This window comes from Capricornis sumatraensis, chromosome 22 (assembly GCF_032405125.1).
Source record: "Capricornis sumatraensis isolate serow.1 chromosome 22, serow.2, whole genome shotgun sequence".
Lineage (NCBI taxonomy): Eukaryota > Metazoa > Chordata > Mammalia > Artiodactyla > Bovidae > Capricornis > Capricornis sumatraensis.
The window spans coordinates 30055778-30071543 of NC_091090.1; positions in this window are offsets into that span (position 1 = coordinate 30055778).

Below are 15766 nucleotides of genomic sequence, written 5' to 3' on the forward strand. Positions count from 1 at the left end.
TGGAAAATCCCATGGACAGAGTAGCCTGGTAGGCTGCAGTCCATGGGGTCATGAAGAGTCGGACACTTACTGAGCGACTTCACTTTCACTTTTCACTATAATGCATTGGAGAAGGAAATGGCAACCCACTCCAGTGTTCTTGCCTGAAGAATCCCAGGGATGGTGGAGCCTGGTGGGCTGCCATCTGTGGGGTCGCACAGAGTCGGACACGACTGAAGTGACTTAGCAGCAGCATGCCTTCTATTACCAAGAATAATAAAGAGTCAACTGACTTCTAGGGAAATGAGGAGAAGTCAGTGATTTAATGATTGATGGCAATTTGGAATGAAAAGCAAGATTATTACTGTGAGAAAAGCTCCTCGAAATGTTGCAGAAACCAGTACTCGAGAAACCAAGCACTACACTTGGAGAGTTGGAGAACTCTGGTTTATTAGGCCAGCGGACCCAGGGGAGTTAACAGTCCAAGCTCTGAGCCCTAAACAAAGGGGTTACAGAGTTTTTATAGACAGGCTATAGACAGACTAGCTGTTAGTAGGCTGGTTTAAACTAAAGGGCTTCGCGCGTGCAGGAACAGCAGTCAAGATGGGGAGGGGGATGCCTGACCTTTACATGGACAGGCATGATTAAGCAGGGGTGCAGGGGCCGGGCAACTGCAAAGAGCAGGACAAGGACAGTGTGATAAGCTCCAGTTCCTAGTATTGTAAGTCCCCACTTTCTGAGACTACGTGACCTACATGATCCAGACTTTGCAAGGAGCAAGCTCAGTTACAGAGGCAGAAGGAGCAGGAGGTTATGTCATTATCTAAAATTTTAACTTTTCCTCTTCAGGTATCCTGGTTGACGAGTGAGGAAAGGTGTTGGCTTTCTGTAGACTTCAACCAAACATCCCAGATTCTTTAGGCAAATGCTTTTTATCTAAGGAAAATGATATTAAAACCTAGGCTATGCTTGTTCCTTAAGGCAAGCTGGCAAATAGAACATAGACTTTCAAACATTTTGACTATGAATCACAGTGAGAAGTGTGTTTTATATCATAGTCAGTATATTTGCACTCTGAATCTGAGTCTCTCTCTCTCTCTCTCTCTCTCTCTCTCACACACACACACACATAGGAAATATTTTAAATGCAATACTCTATGGGAATAAAAGGGTGAGATATTTTCTCTTCTTCTCTGCCCTAGTGCATTAAAATTACAATTATTTGCAATCCACTGAGTTACTTTACTACTGGGTCATAATTTGCCATTTAGAATCTGGTAATGTATCAGCCCTGGGATTTCTTTGGAAGGAATGATGCTAAAGCTGAAGCTCCAGTACTTTGGCCACCTCATGCGAAGAGATGACTCATTGGAAAAGACTCTGATGCTGGGAGGGATTGGGGGCAGGAGGAGAAGGGGATGACAGAAGATGAGATGGCTGGATGGCATCACTGACTCAATGGATGTGAATCTGAGTCAACTCCAGGAGTCGGTGATGGACAGGGAGGCCTGGTGTGCTGTGATTCATGGGGTCGCAAGGAGTCGGACACGACTGAGTGACTGAACTGAACTGAACTGAACTGAATGTAACAGAGGATGGACAGAACTAACACCGTGTTGAACTGCCTCCCTCCTTCTTTGTCTATATATTCTATTACCAGGGCCTTCCTATTGCTTCCTCCTCCCAGGCCCTGGAAACCACCAATCTGCTTTCTGTTTACCCACTCTGGATATTTCATATAAATAGAATCAAACAATATGTGTCACTTTGTGTCTGACTTCTTTCCTGTGGCATAATGTTTTCAAGATTCACCTATGGGGTCACATTTATCAGTTCCTCATCCCCTTTTATGGCTGAATAATACTCCACTGCATGGACAGACCATGGAGAAGGCAGTGGCACCCCACTCCAGTGCTCTTGCCTGGAAAAATCGCATGGACGGAGGAGCCTGGAAGGCTGCATTCCATGGGGTCGCTGAGGGTCGAACATGACTGAGTGACTTCACTTTTCACTTTCATGCATTGGAGAAGGCAATGGCAACCCACTCCAGTGTTTTTGCCTGGAGAATCCCAGGGACGGGGGAGCCTGGTGGGCTGCCGTCTATGGGGTCGCACAGAGTTGGACACGACTGAAGTGACTTAGCAGGAGCAGCATGGATAGACCACATTTGTGTGTCCATTCATTCACTGATGGACATTGGGTTACTTCGAGTTGTTGTCTGTTGTGTATAGTGCTGCACAGAACATGCACATGGAAAATAACGCTCTTCCTTGAGCCTCCTCAGAAGATGGGGATTGGAGAAACTTCACCTGACTTTACTCCCAATGCTTCTACTTAACCTCTTCAGTTTCGGTCTTATCCCAGATGAAAGCTTGTTTCATCACTGGACGGGAACAGGCAGCGCTCACGTGGCCTTTGGACGCAGCATAGTGTGTTGGTGTGTGTCTGCTTAGTGTACCCTGCCCAGTAAGTTCAGCACTGACCCTGCAGACGACCAGGAAATGCTGGAGAAATGATTCCCACATGTGGTCAGTTATACGGAACTCTTAACTTGGTCCATGATGATAAATGATTTTTCCAAAGCCTGGAAGATGTCAGTCCTTTGTGGTGACAGGCTAGGTTCCTCGCCCTTCAATCCTTCTCTTCTACACTGGATTACTTCTACCCACCATAGTTCTCTGCCTCAGAGCCCACTCTATAAAACTGGGAGTCTGCTTTTCTGTTAGTAAGTCCTTCAAGGCACTAGGGGCTTTGATGGGCTCTGTCTTGAGACCTAAATCAACATTTCCTCGGCGCCTCTATCACTGTTGCCGGCCCGGGTTCTTGGACACTTTAATCAAAAGACATTGATAAGAGGCCAGATGAGGAATTCAGACAAGGCTTTGCTGGGACCTGCAGACCTAGAACAACTAACATGTGCCTTTGCTCTTTCCCCACAAGGGGGCGAGCTGGTTTCTTAAATGGGGTGAAGAGCAGGGGCGGATCAGCAAGTCGGGCTGGAGGGGTGGTTTAGGCGGTCTGCTCACCCCTGGGTGGTGCTGTGTGCAGGGGTCACACGCAGGACCCTGCTTTTGCTCAGTTCAGTCGTTCAGTCGTGTCTGACTCTTTGCGACCCCATGGACTGCTACATACGCCAGGCCTCCCAGAGGAGTAACTCCCGGAGTTTACTCAAACTCCTGTCCATTGAATCGGTGATGCCATCCAACCATCTCATCCTCTGTCGACCCCTTCTCCTCCTGCCTTCAATCTTTCTCAGCATTAGGGTCTTTTCTAATGAGTCAGTTCTTTGCATCAGGTGGCCAAAGTGCTGGAGTTTCAGCTTCAGCATCAGTCATGTCAATGAATATTCAGGACTGATTTCCTTTAGAATGGACTGGTTGGATTTTCTTGCAGTCCAAGGGACTCTCAAGAGTCTTCTCCAACACCACAAGTCAAAAACATCAATTCATCGTTGCTCGGCTTTCTTTATAGTCCAACTCACACATTTATACATGATTACTGGAAAAGCCATAGCTTTGACTAGATAGACCTTTGTCTGCAAAGTAATGTCTCTGCTTTTTAATATGCTATCTAGGTTGGTTATAACTTTTCTTCCAAGGAGCAACCATTTTAATTTCATGGCTGAAGTCACCATCTTCAGTGATTTTGGAGCCCCCCCCCCCAAAAAAAAACCTCTGTCACTGTTACCATTGCTTCCCCATCTATTTGCCATGAAGTGATGGGACCAGATGCCATGATCTTAGTTTTCTGAATGTTGAGCTTTAAGCCAACATTTTCACTGTCCTCTTTCACTTTCATCAAGAGGCTCTTTAATCCTTCTTCACTTTCTTCCGTAAGGGTGGTGTCATCTGCATATCTGAGGTTATTGATATTTCTCCCAGCAATCTTGATTCCAGCTTGTGCTTCATTCAGGCCAGTGTTTCTCATGATGTACTCTGCATATAAGTTAAATAAGCAGGGTGACCATTTACAGCCTTGACGTACTCCTTTCCCAATTTGGAACCAGTCTGTTGTTCCATGTCCAGTTCTAACTGTTGCTTCCTGACCTGCATACAGATTTCTCAGGAGGGCAGGTCAGGTGGTTTGGTATTCCCATCTCTTTAAGAATTTTCCACAGTTTGTGGTGATTCACACAGTCAGAGGCTTTGGCATAGTCAATAAAGCAGAAATAGATGTTTTTCTGGAACTCTTTTGCTGTTTTGATGATCCAGTGGATGTTGGCAATTTGATATCTGGTTCCTCTGCCTTTTCTAAATCCAGCTTGAACATCTGGAAATTCACGGTTCACGTACTATTGAAGGATGGCTTGAAAAATTTTGAGCATTACCTTGCTAGTGTGTGAGATGAGTGCAATTGTGTGGTAGTTTGAGCATTCTTTGGGATTGCCTTTCTTTGGGATTGGAATGAAAACTGACCTTTTCCAGTCCTGTGGCCATTGGTGAGTTTTCCAAATGTGCTGGCATATTGAGTGCAGCACTTTCACAGCATCATCTTTCAGGATTTGAAATAGCTCAACTGGAATTCCATCACCTCCACTAGCTTTGCTCATAGTGATGCTTCTTAAGGCCCACTTGACTTGGCATTCCAGGATGTCAGGCTCTAGGTGAGTGATCATACATTGTAATTATCTGGGTTGTGAAGATCTTCTTTGTACAGTTCTTTTGTGTATTCTTGCCACCTCTTCTTAATATCTTCTGCTTTTGTTAGGTCCATATTATTTCTGTCATTTATTGTGCCCGTCTTTGCACCTTGGTATCTCTAATTCTCTTGAAGAGATCACTAGTCTTTCCCAGTCTATTGTTTTCCTCTATTTCTTTGCATTGATCACTGAGGAAGGCTTTCTTATCTCTCCTTGCTATTCTTTGGAACTCTGCATTCAAATGGGTGTATTTTTCCTTTTCTTCTTTGCCTTTAGCTTCTCTTCTTCTCACAACTATTTTTAAGGCCTTCTCAGACAACCATTTTGCTTTTTTGTATTTCTTTTTCTTGGGGATGGTCTTGATCCCTCCCTCCTGTATAATGTCACGAACCTCTGCCCATAGTTCTTCAGGCACTCTGTCTATCAGATCTTTGCTCTCTGCTTTTGCTTTTGCTCTCTGCACCCCAGAAGTGGCAGCTGAGTTTTGATCTTTTTGTATTTTGTTCATAATTTATCCCAGATATGCACATAGTTATCATTAGTCCCTTAACAGTTTCTTTGCATTCTGTTGCTGGAGATGTTTATCCAGGTGCAAGCACTGCAGCAAAAGGTCCCAGATCCCAGGTTCCCCTGTCTCATCACCACACTCCTTATTGTCACAATACTTACTTCTCTGAGCTACAGTTGAATTATTTCCATAACCACTATGCCCACTCATGAAAAATGGGGATCCTGACTTCTACCACTCAATGATTACGTAAGATAAGCAATGTTCCTCCCAGTACATGGAAGGCTCACATTAAATGAGAGTGGTTGTCTTACTACAATCCTCCTCTCCTTACCTCTTGCTGAATCACTCTGAAGTTGGTCCCTGTAATTTTCCTTTCCTGCCAACTGCTCTCTGCCTGCATGCTTGATTTCTGCTTCAATCCTTTCCTCACTCCTGGGCCTGCCTCCAGTCATACATTGCATTCCAGGACTCATGTATCCTTTCCATGTGCAGGCCTCTCCTACAGGGCAAGTCCATGATCTTTGACCTCTCAGTCTAGGGTGATTCGCTTGGTCAACATGACTACAGAAGAAATGAAGGGCCGCTTAGGTACATACAGGCAGCTTTCTTATTTGAAAGGTGAAACAGTTGTGTTAAGGATGGAAATGGGCTCTGTAAGCAATATAAGATGCTGCTCTTTGTCACTCTTCTGAATCACTGTAATCAAAGCTGGCACAAAACCAGATCAAGCTCTCGTTGTTTCTCCATTATGGGAGAAGGAGCTGAAGGTGGGAGGTGGAGGTTGGGTGGGGTGGGGAAATGACTTTTCGAATGCGGCAGTGAAGTCTCCCAGGCCAAAGGTTTGGGGCAATAATATGCATCATTTTATATTCCTTTTAGTTTATAAGAAACATTGCATTTCATTCTCACAGAAGCCAAGGGTAGCACAGCCCTCACGTGCAACCTGTGAGGATGCAAAGAAAGAAAGTGTAAACAAGAATGGTGTCTTGCACATATGAGTGAAGTGAGAGTCACTCAGTCATTACCGACTCTGCAACCCAATGGACTACACAGTCCATGAAGTTCTCCAGGCCAGAATACTGGAGTTGGTAGCCTTTGCCTTCTCCAGGGGATAGTCCCAACCCAGGGATCAAACCCAGTTCTCTCGCATTGGAGGCGGATTCTTTACCAGCTGAGTCACTAGGGAAGCCCCTTGCACATATGAGGGCATCCCTAAACGTCCCTTTCATTTCCTCCCTGGCTGCCTATTCCTCTTTCTTAGTTTCTGGTGTCAGTTAGGCGATGTTTCTGGAGAGACCTGCAGACAAAGGATCCAGGCTGCCACCAGCATCTGGCCTCCTGGATGCCACCCACTGCCTAACGCACCCTAGCTTCTGATTCACCTGAGAGAGGTGGCTGAGCAGGGGCACAGAGGCTAGTATTGATCAGGTCATACGGAAGACAAGAAGGTATCAGGGTCTTTCTTAAGACCTACCCTAATGTGGCTTCAACCTAAGTTTTAAAATTTATTTCTCACCATTTCCACCACATGCCTTCACTCTACTTGACAATTTTCTGACTCAGGAACGCATAACCACTCCCTGCCACCCTGCCTTTCTTGATTTCCTCTACACAGAGCTCTTTCCCCACTTCTCCTTTGAAAGCCCACAGTCTTTAAAAGGCATCATTCCCAAGAAGTCTGGTGCCCTGTAAGCAAGCCTTCTTACTACTGTTCCTCACTCCATAGCCCCATGGTGCTCAATCCACCAGACGATGCCATCTATTTCCCTTGAACTCGCAAATACTATCTTTGCATCTCTCATGCATTTCTACCCAGCCTTCACACAGAAAGGAATCAAGGCAGAATTTTGTGCTTCAGTTATTTCCATATCTCCGTGAGGTCTCTAGGGTGTAACCTACTGAGGTCAGCAGTTATATCCTCATCTTTGCATGTCCCTCCACTACTGAACTGATTTTTCCCAGCTCGGTAGTTCAAAAATTTATTGAACTGATTTCAACTTATTTACCCCTGTTTTAGTGGAAGCTGAAGGAGGGAATGGGATCCTCAGAGTTGTCAGATAAAACACAGGATGGTCTGTTAAATCTGAATTCCAGATAAACAGAGAGAAATTTTCAGTATATCTCAAATATTGCACAGGATACACTTAAACTAAAATTCTCTGTGTTATGTAAAGTTCCAACTTAACTGGCTAGCCCATATTTCTATTTGCTACACCTGGCAACTCTGGGAAACATGCTGCAATGGGTAACAGTGGGGGAACACACCGTATTCATTTGACGTATGTTAGAGGCGGAGACTCAAAGTCGATGCAGTTAACGAAGTTTTTTGATGGGCTACTTAGAAAACTGCTGCAACTTTTGTGTCTCACCTCTTCTGTCTGTTGCCAGCATTCATCTCTTCCACAGTAGCATCTTCTCTCACCCGAGAGACACACAGGTTGCTGTGGCCCTAACGAAGCTCCCGTGATGTCAGCAGGTGGGCCCAAAGCCTGTTGCACCTTGCTGTTCCCTCACTCCTTCTTGAGCCAAAAGTTAGTTCAAACAGAAGAGAAGGATCAAGGAGATCAAGGAGATGATTTTTCTAGACAAAAGCACTAGGTTAACCCAAGTGACGTGTCAAGCCAAGAATGACTTCTTTCTGCCATATCTGAGTAAACATTTGTGTCTTTTACGTAACTTTGCCATCTGTGTGCTCAGTCAAACAAACGAAGCAGCAGCCTCTCAAAAGTCACCTTCTTACCTCTCACTCTCCTTCCATCTGCTGCCACAAAGCAGCTCATCTGATGTCTCCTTGTCTGTCCATGGCCCGTCCTGGACCCTGCTCTCCCCTCTCACTCTCCTTCCACCCGCTGCCACAAAACAGCTCATCTGATGTCTCCTTGTCTGTCGCTGGCCCGTCCTGGACCCTGCTCTCCAGGCCTTTACTCTGTTCCTTTTCTAGTTATCATTTCTTCTACCTGATCTTGGATGTAATTCTATCAATTCTTCCTCCATAACATCTCTTGGCTCTTTCCCTTCCTTTTGATTCCCATCCCTCTGTCACAATCGAAGTTTATTTTTTAAAATTAATGAACTTTTTCATTGAAGTATAGTTGATTTACAATGTTATACTAGTATTAGGTATACAGTAAAGTGCCGGGGGCCAGCGTGAGGAACTCCGCCCATGGTAAAGGTCATGAGGAAGGAGGCTTGGCATACGCAAAGGCATGATCAAGCCTCAGGAAACCGCCTGTTCCTGAGCATCTACCCCAAAAGCAGAGTCTGTTTTATGCTCTCACCTACACCTCTGACTTTACGGGGGCTCTCCCCCATAACCGTTTCTCTTGGAGAAGGAGTAAACTTGCAGCTCCAAGGCAATAAAAATTCCTGGGTGTAACAAGACTGTTTCAGCTTATGGACTCCTCTGAAGGTTATCTAGCCCGCCTGTATAGGTTAGTCTGGCCACATGTGATTGTTTACAGCCTCCCAACCTGAGAGGCACGAGATGTTTTAGACTTACTTAAAGCAAATTCTTTTGGGGAGTTAGAAATTATTAGTATAGTGGGTTGGTTAGGAATTATATTGGCGAAGGGTTTTTCATTTGTTGTGCCAACAATTGCTGCTAATTCCCTACCCTGGGTGTGACAAGGGTGTTTCAGGTCAAACCTCTCTGCTGACAGACTAGCTTGTGTGACAGGATTATCCATACTCCTGCTACTACGCACATGATTGTTTACTATCTCTCAACCATAAACAGCACAGAGAGTTTTGGAGTATTTTGAGAGTCTTAATTAGCATAGGGCTTTTTCTTCTTGTTGAGTCAATGATTGCTGCCAGGCCTCCATATCCTTAGGCACCTGGGAATATATTAATCAATGTATTTGGACTATAGAAAAGGAAATATAGTAGTTTTTAAGGTTAGCAATACTAGACTTTTTGAGTTAATGAATTTTCTCTTTTGTAATAGATCACTGTACTGTATTATAAATCCCCCATGTCGTTTCTTTCTTGCTCCCTGTTTTTCTGGCTGAATTCCCATCTGGAGCATGGATGCTATTCCACGTAGACCAAGTTATTCAGCCCCTTTTTCTCTCCTACTATTTTCTGGCCGAATTCCCATCTGGTGCATGGGTACCCACCAAGCCTATTAATTTTGCCTGGGCTTCTAAGATCGGACTGGGGCGGCCTCAGTGCCTCCTCTCCTTCGGGAGAAGGGGAGGACGCCTGTGGCATACTTAGGTGGTGATTGGTATCCCATGTGAACCAAGTTATTCAGCCTCTTTTTCTCTGCTAATCTTCTAATCCCTCTCTATCTGTGATTAAACAAGTTATTTCCAAAGACGCCGACGCCGTCCCCACCTTCGAATTCCCTGGATCCACTGGGGCTGGACCCTGGTAGTAAAGTGTTCAAACTGATGAAGACTTTCAAGCCAAGGGCAGCAGAGCATTGAAACAAGTGTGGGGCCTTTCTGAGTACAGGGCCCTGTGCGGCCACTGGTCCTGCACCCTTGAGGCTGGCCTTGACTTTGAGTGTGGCGTTTGGGTAGAGGGACAGCTCACACTGGCATCCTGCTCATTTAGAGTGGAGGAATGCAACCCACTGTCAGAGTAGTGGGCCCCAGACAGAACGGTGCAGGAAATTCTCTTACAATCATTTCATGCTCTTTAAAGAGAGAATGGAATCAATCTTCCACACTGTTGTTCTGAAACAACAAGGCTCACACACGTGTGCATGCACACATGTGCACATACACATACAAACACACATGACATTTGAGTCAAATCCACACCAGCCTTACCTAGAGTCCTCTCTGTATTCACAGGGATGCCCAGAGGCCTGAGAATGTTAAGTTAGAAATCAGCTGGAAACAACCTTTATTCAGCCACTGTTTCCCAGGGCTCACTGCAGGCTGGGTGCTGTCCTTGAGGCTTACAAGGCACAGCTGAACACAGAAGCCCCTGCAGCCTCAGGACTCACTGGGAGAGGCAGAGAGTAAACATAACATGTAAATCATAACATACAATCAGATCATGACATGTGCAATGAGGAAAAACCGAGGAGAGGTGTGGAGCGTGACTGTGTGACCTCTGTTTAGACAGGGGTCAGCAAAGGTGTCTGGAGAGGGCCCCATTTGTAGGAAGAGGACTGGACTGAGGAGTGAGCTGCCCGAGAAGTGTGGTAGAGAGCGGAGAGCATCCCAGGCAGGGGGAATGGCAAGCACAAAGGTGCTGGGGCAGGGTGTGCCTCACAACTTAAGGGATGGGAAGGAGCCCAGTGTGATTGAGCGCGGTGAGCTAGGAGATGAGATCTGAGCGGTAGTGAGGGAGGTCCTGTGCCCCTTGCAGGCTGAAGGTGGGTTTAGGGGTTTAAGAGACACCAACCTCAATTTTGAAAGATGATAACAGTCACCCAACAGATAAGGAGGATGAAAAATTCCAAGTAGCGAAACAGCTCAAGCAGCGGTGCCGAGATGGGGCTGGCTGGTGTCTTGGGAGAGTAGCTGAGAGTTGATATTGGTGGAGCTGAGGGCGAGGAGAGGTGAGCCTGTGAGGGAGGTGGGGGCCAGGCCAGCCCCCTACGGAGCCGCCGCAGAGTGGGCCTGGTGTGATGGCAGGCCCTGGGGGAAGGGGTCTGCTGAGATCTGTGCAGTCCCCAGCAGAGAAGAGCTCATCCAGCCCTCGGGGGATTTCTTTCGCAGCCATTCTCTCCTCTTTGCTGAGCTCCGAAGCTCTGCTACTTCTCCCTGAGATGGGAGGAATTTCACAACGGGGCATGGCTGTGTGCTTGGAGCTGGGAGGCTGAAGGGTAAAGCACAAAGCTTGTGGACGAATGAGCAGTTTGGGGCAGGAGGGGTGGACCTGCTGGGAGCCAGGCTGGAACCTGAGGGACACAGTCTTCTCTCGGTGGGGGAGGGCCTGTTCCCACGGGCCTGCTGCAGCCTCATCTCACGCCACCCTCACATCAGCTCCCAGGAAGCAGTGCTGGCTGGTTTTTGCTCTGGTCTCAGTGACAGTGTCAGCGGCTTGGGCTTCACGGTCACTGCCATCAGGGTACTGGGAGGCTTCTGCATCAAGTTCTCATTCCCAAAGGCCAGGCGAGGGGCCTAAGGTTGGGCGGAATGGGCAAAGAGCCACTCACTTCTGAGAGTGGAGACTGGAAACTGCGCTTTTGCTCGCTTTGCCTACAAAGAAAGACATGATTTTAGAGGAGTGCTTAATCTGACGCAGGAAAGCCTCTGCAGTGACTGGTAGTGGAGAGCTGTGATGGAATAGAGCTTGCCTCCTTCTGTGGAAATTATGTGTTCCCTCATTTCTGTGACCAAAATTTTTGGAGTACCTCCTATATGACAGGCGTTGTTCAAGCTGCCCCAGTTATAAAAGTAAACATATATCCTGTTGTTAAAGTAAACATATATCCTGTTGTTTCATATTTTAATATTATTTAGGGATAAGAACAGAATCAAAGAAGATTGAGAAAAGTCTTTCTCCTCTCCTAGTATATCTTAATAATGAGTCATCACAGAACATTCTAGAACACTGAGAGGGGCTGGTGACCTGGCTAGATCATTCGAGAAGCTTAGCACATGTCAATCATTTCTGACTGGCCAATCAACTGGGGGGCTCAGACTAGGAGACAGTAGGTAAGTAATGTTGATTAGTCTTTAATTTGTGTCTGATTCTTTGCAACCCCAAGGACTGTAGCCTGCCAGGCTCCTCTGTCCATGGGATTCTCCAGGCAAGAACACTGGATTGGGTTGCCATTCCCTTCTCCAGGCGATCTTCCTGATCCAGGGATCAAAGCTGATCGCAAGCAAATTCTTTACTGAGACACCAGGGAAGCCCCCAGAAAAATAATAGGTATTCTAAAAGGTAGGTAAACTTTGAAAATACAGAGATATGCTTCATCCAGTAATCACCAAGTTTCAACTCTTTCTGATTACTTTCCTAAGGCTGCTGTTAACAGTACAACTAACAAGGTGGTTTAAAATGACAGAAATTTTTTCTCTCGTAGTTCTAGAGGTTAGAAATCTGAAACCAAGGTGTCAGCAAGGTTACGATCCCTCTGAATGCTCTAGGGAAATATTCATCCTTGTCTCTTCCAGTTTATGGTGGTTTCTGGTTGTCTTTAATTTTTAACATTTTAGTTATAGTGTATCTTGGTATGGATCCTTTGGATTGTTACTTAAACTCTCAGCTTCCTGGATCTGGATGTCTATTTCTTTCCCCAGGTTAAGGAAGGTTTTATCTATTATTTATTCAAATAAAATTTCTGCCCCATTCTCTCTTTCTTCTCCTCTAGGACTTTTAGTGAAGTTGCTCAGTACTGTGTGACTCTTTGCGATGCTATGGACTGTAGCCTACCAGGCTCCTCTGTCCATGGAATTTTCCAGGCAAGAGTACTGGAGTGAGTTGCCATTGCCTTCTCCAGGGGATCTTCCTGACCCTGGGGATTGAACCCGGGTCTCCTGCATTGCAGGCAGACACTTTACCCTCTGAGCCACCAGGGAAACCAAGCGAGTTAGTTTGCTTGAGGTTGTCCTGTAAGTCCCTTAAGCTTTTTATTCCGGTCCCCCACTTCCCTGCCTTTTTTGCTTTTTTTTTTTTTTCCTGCTCTGATTAAACAAGTTATTGCTCTGGTCTTTCTCCAGGTTCGCTGATCCTTCTTCTGCCTCATTTATTCATGTGTTTGAACCTCTCTCATGTATTTTTCAGTTTAGTTATTATATTTCAGCTCTGTGTGTTCTGTTTTAATTTTCTTATATTTTCCCTCTCTGTCGAAGTTCTCACTGTATTCATTTAGTTTTTTGATCCCAACATCTACCCACATGAAGTACACACTTCCCTCATCCTAAGCTCCCTGTAGGGTGATTCAGGTGACTACCTGGAATCAGAATGTTTGTCCATTTTGCCTTCTTGCAGGCCAGGCCAGCAGTGACTGTCCCGAGTAACTCAGCAGAGATAAGGATGGTGCAGAGAACTCTAGAAAACGTAGAGAATGCAGTCTGGCTTAGGGGGAAGCAGCAGGCAGAAGCCCAAACCACAGCCTTGCAGATGAGGTTTTAGCCAATCAGAAAAAAGATTTTAAGCTGACACCCTTGTTGGTAGTAGAAATATTGCGTGAAGAGGCCTGTGAGATCCAGAAATTCCCAGATGTGTTGCAGCCTCCACTGTACAGCCCCAGAATAGAGTGGAGGCCACTTCCCCCTTATGACAGGGGGGAGGGGATGGGCCAGAAGCCTCTGTTTATTCTGAGAGACCTTGAAGTGGAGCCTGAGGGGCTTCAGAATCCCTCTCTGAATTTCTTTGTTGCCCCCTTCAACCCTATTACTGGTCTCAGTTTGATGTTCCCCCTTTATGCTTCTATCCCACCCTGGAAACCCTCCTAGCCTGGAGCTACCCTTGTCCTGAGTGCACCACTGCAGTTGTGGAAGCCCAGTGACAGGTTCTAAGTCTCAGGTGCTCTGGGATTATGCACATACTTCAGAATATTGAAATAACCCATTGTCGTCATGTGCCACTAAAGGAAACTTCTTGATGTTGCTTCTTCCCTATTTCTTTTTACCTGGTAAACTTATTTATTTATTTTTTAAAAATCCTGTTCACACTGTTTTCGGAGAAGGCAATGGCAACCCACTCCAGTACTCTTGCCTGGAAAATCCCAGGGATGGGGGAGCCTGGTGGGCTGCCGTCTATGGGGTCGCACAGAGTCAGACACGACTGAAGTGACTTAGCAGCAGCAGCACACTGTTTTGAAAGGAGACCCTAAAATTCAGGAGAGAGAAAGAAAAGAGACACTTACTGTCTTATTAATTTTTCCAGGTACTATTCTAATTGCTCTATAATCTTTTAATACTGCCCCTAATTATGGGTAAGATGTATCTGATAAATGAAAAAAATATTAAAAAAAACACAATTGATATTTCTGCTACTGGAGATTTGATGCTTAGGCCTGGCACAATTCAATCTGTATCTACAAGCATCCATTCCCTCATTAACACTATTGAAGCTCCAGGAAATGCTTCTCCACAACTTTTGCTGTCTTCTGTGTCTGAATGGTGTTAATGTTTTTGGATTGTGTCTCTGCTGACATCAGATGGTTCAGGGAGGATCTGAATAGCTGAAGAGATTTTTAAGAGAAAAGTCAACTTAATTTTCTAAACATTTTCATTCAAAGAAAAGAATGCAGTGTATTCTTGTATAGCAAAAAATCACTTGCCAACAGGACTGGTTGACAAATTTTGTTTGTTTTCTTGTTCAACATATCGACCTCATGGTAGATGAGGAACATTTTACAATATTAAACAAGTCATATCACATGCTAGCAATGTAATGTTCAAAATCCTTCAAGCTAGGCTTCAGCAGTATATGAACTTCCAGATGTATAAGTAGGATTTAGAAGAAGCGAAGAACCAGAGATCAAACTGCCAAACCCGTTGGATCATGGAAAAAGCAAGGGAATTCCAGAAAAACATCTACTTCTTCACTAATTGTGTTAAAGCCTTTGTGTGGATCACAACAAACTGGAAAATTCTTAAAGAGATGGTAATAACAGACTACCTTACTTGCTTCCTAAGAAACTTTTATCCAGGTCAAGAAGCAACAGTTAGAACCAGACATGCAGCAACACACTAGTTCAAAATTGGGAAAGGCATATCTCAAGGCTGTATATTGTCACCTTGCTTATTTAATTTATATGTAGAGTGTATCATGTGAAATGCTGAGTTTTATTGCTCTAAGTACAGAGGGATGAATCACAAGCTGGAATCAAGGTTACTGGGAGAAATAGCAACAACCTCAGCAAGATGATACCATTCTAATGGCAGAAACTAAGACGAACTAAAGAGCTTCTTGATAAGCGTGAAAGAAGAGAGTGAAAAAGCTGGTTTAAAACTCAACATTCAAAAACTAAGATCAAGGCATCTGCTCCCATAAATTCATGGCAAACAGATGGGGGAAAAGTAGAAACAGTGACAGATTTTATTTTCCTGGGCTCCAAAATCACTGTGGATAGTGACTGCAGCCATGAAGTTAAAACATGCTTGCTCCTTGGAAGAAAAGCTGTGATAAACCTAGACAGCATATTAAAAAGCAGAGATATCACTTTGCTGACAAAGGTCCAGATATTTAAAGAGATGGTTTTTCTAGTAGTCATGTACAGATGTGAGGGTTGGACCATAAAGTAAGCAGAGCACTGTAGGATTGATGATTTCAAATTGTGTTGCTGGAGAAGACTTGTGAGAGTCCCTTGGACTGCAAAGAAATCCAACCAGTCCCTCCTAAAGAAAATCAGTCCTTAATATTCATTGGAAGGACAGATGCTGAAGCTGAAGATCCAATACTTTGACTACCTGATGTGAAGAGCTGACTCTTTGGAAAAGGCCCTGATGCTGGATAAGATTATAGGCAGGGATGAGAAGGAGGTTACACAGGATGAGATGGCTGGATGGCATCACTGATTCTGTGGACATAAGCTTGAGCAAATCTGGGAGACAGTGAAGGAAAAGGAAGCCTGGCAAGCTGCAGTCCATGTGGCCGCAAAGAGTTGGACACATCTTAGCGACTGAACAACAACAACATTATTCTTAAGCTTGTATATACGAAGGCCTAGACGTAAAATGAAGCAGGATTCACATTTCACATAGATAAGTCTGAGGCAA